Source organism: Dromiciops gliroides, chromosome 6, assembly GCF_019393635.1.
Source record: "Dromiciops gliroides isolate mDroGli1 chromosome 6, mDroGli1.pri, whole genome shotgun sequence".
NCBI classification, from domain to species: domain Eukaryota; kingdom Metazoa; phylum Chordata; class Mammalia; order Microbiotheria; family Microbiotheriidae; genus Dromiciops; species Dromiciops gliroides.
Genome location: NC_057866.1, coordinates 45,195,269 through 45,202,332, shown reverse-complemented (window position 1 = coordinate 45,202,332; position 7,064 = coordinate 45,195,269). Strand labels below are relative to the sequence as shown.

General features: G+C 39.5%; 1 pseudogene; it reads left to right on the top strand.

The window, feature by feature from the left end:
- Positions 1 to 4,718: 4,718 nt before the first annotated feature.
- LOC122730435 lies at positions 4,719 to 6,436 on the top strand (annotated as a pseudogene).
- The last annotated feature ends 628 nt before the right edge of the window (positions 6,437 to 7,064 follow it).

The window sequence follows — 7,064 nt, the reverse complement described above, 5'->3', positions numbered from 1 at the left end:
TAAAAATAGGATATGATTCAATTTGCTTTGTATTGCCACTGCCTTGTAGGAGGGAAGGGAATAAATATTTATTTAGTGCCTACTATGGGCTGGGCACTGTTCTTAGTGTTTTGTACATAAAAAGTGCTTAATGAATCCTTGCATTTCAAGTTTCATGACCGATTGCCACTTCTTTTATTTTTTTGAAGCTTTTGTGGATCCTCTCCAATTTGTGTGATTATATATGAGCGTGTGTGAGAGCGTGTGTGAGTGTAGCAGAGAGACAGAGTGAGAGGCAGAGTGAGAGTGTGTGTGAGTAGAACTGAGTGTGAGGGAGAGTCTATGTGTAAAAAAAAAAAATCTCTTTAATTTGCCTTATATTTACTTATCCATGTACCTATTATTTCTCCTAATAGAGTATAAGTGTCTTGGGGATGTTTCTATCTTTTTATTCTCAGTACATGGCTTGCACATAGCAGGTGCCTAATAAGTATTTGTGTATTTTTTTTAAGTATTATTATTTTTGGTGTTGTTAGTCCTGGATCTAAAATCAGGAAGTACTGCAAATCTGGCCTTAGAAATATACTGGCTTTGTTACTCTAAGCTACTGCCTTAGCCTCTTTTCCTCAGTTTCCTCATATGTAAAATGAGAATAATAATTGTATCTACCAGGGTTGTTCTGAGGATCAGAAGAAACAAAATTGAGGTGCTTAGCACAGTGCCTGACCAACATGGTAAGTTCTATAAAATGTTAACTATCTAAATGACAGCTAATACTTATATAATCCTTTAAAATTTGCAAAGTGCTTGGCATTTATTATCTTGTTTGAGCCTTATAACAACCCTAGGTAGTAAATGTTATTTTTATTAGCAATTATAGATGAGGAAATAGAGGTTGACAGAAGTTAAGTCATGTATCTAGAGTCACACAACTTGGAAGAATCTGAGTTTGCCTTCAAATTTGGGTCTCTGGGGAATCAAGTTCAGCACTCGTCCTCCTACATGCCTTACAGGGATTGAATTAAAGCTGAAACACATTCAAAAAAAGCAGAAACAGCTGGGGGATGTTGAATATATTGGAGATATTTAGTCTAGAGAAGAGAATTCTTATGGCAGAATATAATTGTAGTTTTCCAATATGTGAAGATTAGTCATATGGAAAAGAGATTAGATATTTTACTTGGGATGAAAAGGCAAAAGCTATGATATATTGATGATCATCAAGGAAAGTATATTTTGACTCATTATAAAGAAACATCTACTAGCAATTAAGACTTTGAAGCAATGGAATAGAAACCCTCACTAGAGGGTTTCATGTGAAATGTGGGTAATCACCTGTTCGGGATGTTATGGAGTAAATTTCCGCAGAAGTGTAGGTTGTCATAGATGTCCTCAGTTATTCCTTCTAAGCTGACAATTTATAATTCAAAACACCATGCTCAATATGAAAGACAAAAATGAATAAAGTAGTGTAGTGTGGTACGTAAAAATGGTAGTATACAAGTCAATGGATCCAGTTCTGCCATTTACCAAGCATGTTACTTTTGTAAAACCACTTTACCCTCTGAGCTTTGGTTTCTTTTTCTGTATATTGCATGTGTTGACATAGGCTCACAGGGGATGTGTTTATGTTCCCATCCCTTTCTACATTTCTAGGTCCCAAGGATTCCTAAAGGATTCTGGGAAAGTCCTAAAGGATATTGTAAAGGGTAGTGTCCAAACGGTCCCTGGAGGGAGAGCTCCAACAGGATCATTAATAGTGTTAGATCATGTGTCCTTTGGCTATATCAGGGACTCTACTTCATATTGTGCACAAGTTTGAGCTGGCTATGTGTTCTTGTCCCATTATCCCTATGGCAGTCTGACCATCAGCAACCCTGAGAGATGTCTGACCATGGACTCACTGTCAGTTTTCTTTTTTAAAGGAAACTTCTACAGTAGAGTAAGAGAACAACATGAATGTTATGAGCTGAGATTGTCCATCCTGACCCCTGTATGTACATATTATATATATATATATATATATATATATATATATATATATATATATATATATATATACACACACATATATATACACACATACATATATACACACATATATACATATATATTCATGTATATGAATGCATTCATATACACATGTGTGTATGCCTATGTAAGCATGCATGTACCTATGTGATATATACATGCACATATGTATCTATTTTATAATTTATGCTAGTAAGCTTTAAACCAAAACAAGATACTTGAGATACCCTATACTTGTAAACAACTATGCACATATACCCACATATATATGCATGAATACATACATGTTGTATATACCTTACCATGTTGTACACACATAGGCATTAATAAATGAATGCATAAATACTTATAGTATAAATAAATATTATATTAATATCCATGGACTAGATATCTATTATTGATAAGATGCAACAATTATAAAATTATATGAATACTTAATGCAATTAATGCATGTATTTATTATATATTAAATGTTCTTATACTATAAAAGTTATATTATTAACATTTGCACAATATAGATGTTACGTACGTATTTTATAATATAATTATATTACAAAGTTATATTATACTATACACATTAACATACATGTTACATACATATCCAAATGTTACATATCCAAAAGCCAAAATGGGAGATCAATGATGTGTGTATAGCAAATGTGTTTCATATGTGTGTGTGTACATACATATACATATATGAATATCTGTGAATATGTACATCCAAATTTTGACTGCTCCTCATTTTATATATGTTATATTCAATATAATTATGTTATATGTGTATATATATATATTCAAATTCTGACAGTGCCTCTTTATTTGAGACATACATATGTAACATACATATACATACATACAATGTGTTATACACATATAAAAGTCTCCCATTTTGCCTTTTGGATATGCTTGAAGTCTCTTTCTGGAGCAATAGTGAAATACACAGCAGGAGGCGGAGTAGATTATAAAAATAAAATTAGATAAAATATTAATAAACCACTTACTGTTTGCCAGATATTGTGATATTTTAAGAGCTGAGAATGCAAATATAACCAAAAAGACATTCACTGTGCTTATCAATTTAAATTTTAATGTAGGGAAGATAACACCCAAAAAAGAATTGATAAGCATGGGTAGAAGATGGAAAAAGTTTTTGGAATATCAAAGGCATGATTGGTGTGGGGGGCTTCTTCAAAAAGTATCACTTTAAAAAAACAAACAACTAAGAATTTTAAAATTATATAAAACAGTTTACATTAGATGATGGACAATTTTTTATGCAGAGATAAATCATAAAATTCCTTATTTCAGGGTTTGGAACATAGTTAATGAAGCCAGAATATTTGTGAGGCTTGTGATTTTGAAATCATCTGTAAACCTTCCTTCTCCTTAACCTTCTTACCCATCAAGTTATTCTTTCAAATCTCAGGCTTCTAGGATTAAAGATTGAAGGGTCCTTAGAATTGTGAGAAAATAATGGGTTTTGGGACTCCCAGAAGCCCCTACTTGAGTTTGAGAGGATAATGTTGAAATTGATTGAATTGACTTTGCTGATTAATTCACTTAAAGTTGAGTTGATTGAAACCACACCTAACTGAGAGCCTGGCCATCAGGGGGTGCATTCTCTGAATTCTGACCTTGGGCACTGCTCATGGACCACTCTCACGTACAGTGAACCAGTGGATTTTGGTGATGTTAGCCAATTAGCTTGAAGAAATGTCTAAGGACCGCCTCTCCGCCAGACCCAGAGGAAGTGTCCACACTCAGTTAGGGTCTCACATGTACTTGTGGGGGAGGACTTGAAGGAAGAAGCAGGCCAGACTGAGCTCTTATCTCTCCTCTAGGGTAGATAGGCTTCTTAACTTTCTGAGCCAAATGTTCTCTCTTTACCAATATTTGGTATGCTTTAATAAATGCTTAACGCCCAAATCTGGTGCTAAAGTTTCTAATTTATAATTAAAAATTTATTAGAAACCCCAGCTAATTTTCTCTAAACTTGGGACAGAAATAAGTTGACCACATATAGTTTCACTCACCACAGATTTCATGGAAATGGTAAGGCCACGAGATGTTGATACTGGCAAAAGGAGTAAGGGACCAAAATAGGCTTTCAACTCGGGTCCTCTTACTCAAAATGCAATGTTCTTTTTATTCTCCCATGCTGCCTATCATGTTTTTTTTCCTGCAAAAGGGATCTCACCCCTGACCCCTCCTCTGCACTCACATGGCAGCCAACCTAATTCAGGCCTAAGGTATTGCAACAATGATATAGTTGATCTTGATGTGTCTAGTCTATCTCTTCTCTCAATCATCTTTCACATCATTGACCAAGTAACACTCAATTAATCAATATTTATTAAAATCCTACTATGTACCTGGCAGTGTGCTAAGCACTGAGGATACAAAAAGAGGCAAAAGTCAGTCTTTGCTTTCAAGGAGCTCACAATCTACTGGGGGAGAAAACATGCAAGCAAATATATACAAATACAGGATAAAAAGGAAGTCATTACCAGGGCAAAGACAAGTAGGATTAAAAGCCATTGGTGGGGGAAGGAGAAGGACCTTGGGATTGGAGGAGTGCAGCTTCTGGAAGCCTGGAGAGGGAGAGATCACCTGCACTGTGAAGTAGCGGAGAAGCCCTGGAGGTCGCCCCTCGGACCCAGGTCCAGTCTTCTTCCATTCCCTCCCCTCTCCCACTGGTCCCAGGAGCCATGGGTAGCTTGAGGCAATGTTTTCAGAGGTTCCTGGATCAGAAAAACATTGTCACCAATGGCCTGGGAAAGCTGGAGGAAATCTCCAGTATCAATAAGTACTACCTGGCCACAGGTACCATTGCCTTCCGGGCCCTCTATCTCTTATTTGGCTATGGTGCCTCCCTGCTCTGCAATCTCACTGGATTCATCTACCCAGCATATGCCTCCATGAAGGCCACTGAGAGTCCCAACTGTGGAAATTTATTTTGATTTGGGGACCCTACCTTTAGGCTGAGATTAGAAAGCCTTAGACCCTCAGGGTCTCCCCCCTCCTCCTTAGCTTCAGCTGAGTGAAAAAGCCCCGTGGGCTATACAAGACGCCAGGTCAGACGGAGCTAGGGGGAAAAAAAAAGCCCCCAGCTCCCTCTGACCTGAGCCGATCCCGGCTAGCCTGTGCGGAGGCACGTGAAACTTGGAGCGTACTCTCCCCCCCCCCACCCCCAGCCGCAGCTCTGGCTGGCAGATTAGCTTGGTCTGTGGGGGTGAAGGAAGCCCTGAGATTTGAGTGGAGAGAAGAAAAGTTATATATAGACCTGGGAGATGGACTAGGGGGAGTTCGGCTGACTAGAGGAGGAAGGAGACTAGAGGGAGATGGACTAGAAAAAGAAGGAGCGAGGACAGACTAGATAGAGAGACAAGATTAAGGAGAGAACAGCTGACTAGAGCAAGGAAGGAGACTGGAGGGAGACGCACTAGGAAGGAAAAGGAGGGGGACGGACTAGAGAAGGACGAACTAGGAGAGAAGCTGACTAGAGGGGGGCCCAGACAAGGACGGAGGAGAGTTTGGTTCGGAAAAGGAGAGCCGGGTCTCACAAGGTTACAGGCCTTAATACAAACCAGGGAAAGTGTAATGTGCCCTGAGGCCGGAGGCAGCTAAGGCCCTTATTGTATTCAAGAAGTTCAAAGCGCAGCAGGTGGGAAAGAGAGGAAAGACACCACAGGAAAGCAGTCAGGTTGTACACTTTATTTCCCTGTATTCTTAATTTTAAATAGTATCTCATAAATAAACTCTGCTTTGATTATTTGGTTAAGAGGCTTCTTAATCTTTAGTCTATCAGTTTGGGAGCAGTGTGGTGGAACTTTATAAAACAGCCCACATTAAATTAACGAAGTCAGATAGCCAAATAGTCAACAGTCCCCAGATTAGTCCTTCATCAGCTTCAGCCCCCAAATTAGCCCTAGTCATTTAAAATATTTCTACATTTGAATGGCGACCACGAAGGGACTTATGGCCCAATTATAATTTTTCTAAATTTATAATTTTTCATATAATCATAATTTTTTCATAAATCCAATTATACATAATTTTTCCAGGATAGTTATAGTTATTAATAATTAATTTTTTTACACAACAAAGATGACGATACCATCTGGTAACCTACTGAGTGGTATACAGCATTTTTGGTCTGGCTGAGTTTTTCTCTGACATCTTCCTTTTCTGGTGCCCCTTCTACTATGTAGGGAAGTGGGCCTTCTTGCTGTGGTGCATGCTTGCAGTAGCTTGTAATGGCTCGCAGATCCTGTATCATTGCTTGATCTTCTCCATTTTCCTGAAGCACAAGGCTTCCAAGGACAGCCTGGTGACCAACCTGGGTGGACAAGCCCTGGACACAGCAGCCAATCTGACCCGGGAAACAACCAAGGCAGACCTCACTCACCTACAGAAAAGTAAGTGAAAAGATCACTCCCGAGCCAGAAGCTTCAAATGACTGGACACCCTCCTCCCAGCCCCCTCAGCATCAGGGACCATGGACCCTAGTTCTGACCCACATCCTAGCAGCTGACCCCTCCCAGCTGTAGCTCCTCCAACTCTACCCTTGGACTTCAGGGGATTAGAAAATTCTCCCCAGGCTGAGAGGTGAGGTGGGCATGGCAGGGTGGGGGGAAACCTCTGCTCATCCAGGTTCCACCAGCACCAGCTTAGGGCCCTGCTAGTGCTCAATTGCCTCTAGCCGTCTCCACCTACCCACCACCGACCTCCCCACAGGGCTCTTGATATGTCCTGGCTGTTCCTGCTTCCCATGTATTTAAACAAAAAAGGCATTGGTGAAGGCTTCCAATAAAAGGGAATTTTAGTTCGTACTTGAATCAAGCTAAGGAGGTCAGTGGGGGAGGGGAGAAGAGCAAGCATTTCAGGTCCCTGTCTGAGGGATAGCCAGGAAAAAAAAAATAAAGCCTGGAATGAAATAGAGGGTGTTCTTCATGGAATGTTCAGGAGGTCAGTGTCACTAGATTGAGGAATAGGTATCAGGGGGCAAGGAATAAGAAGACTGGGAACATAAGAAAGGGCAAGGTTAGGAAGTG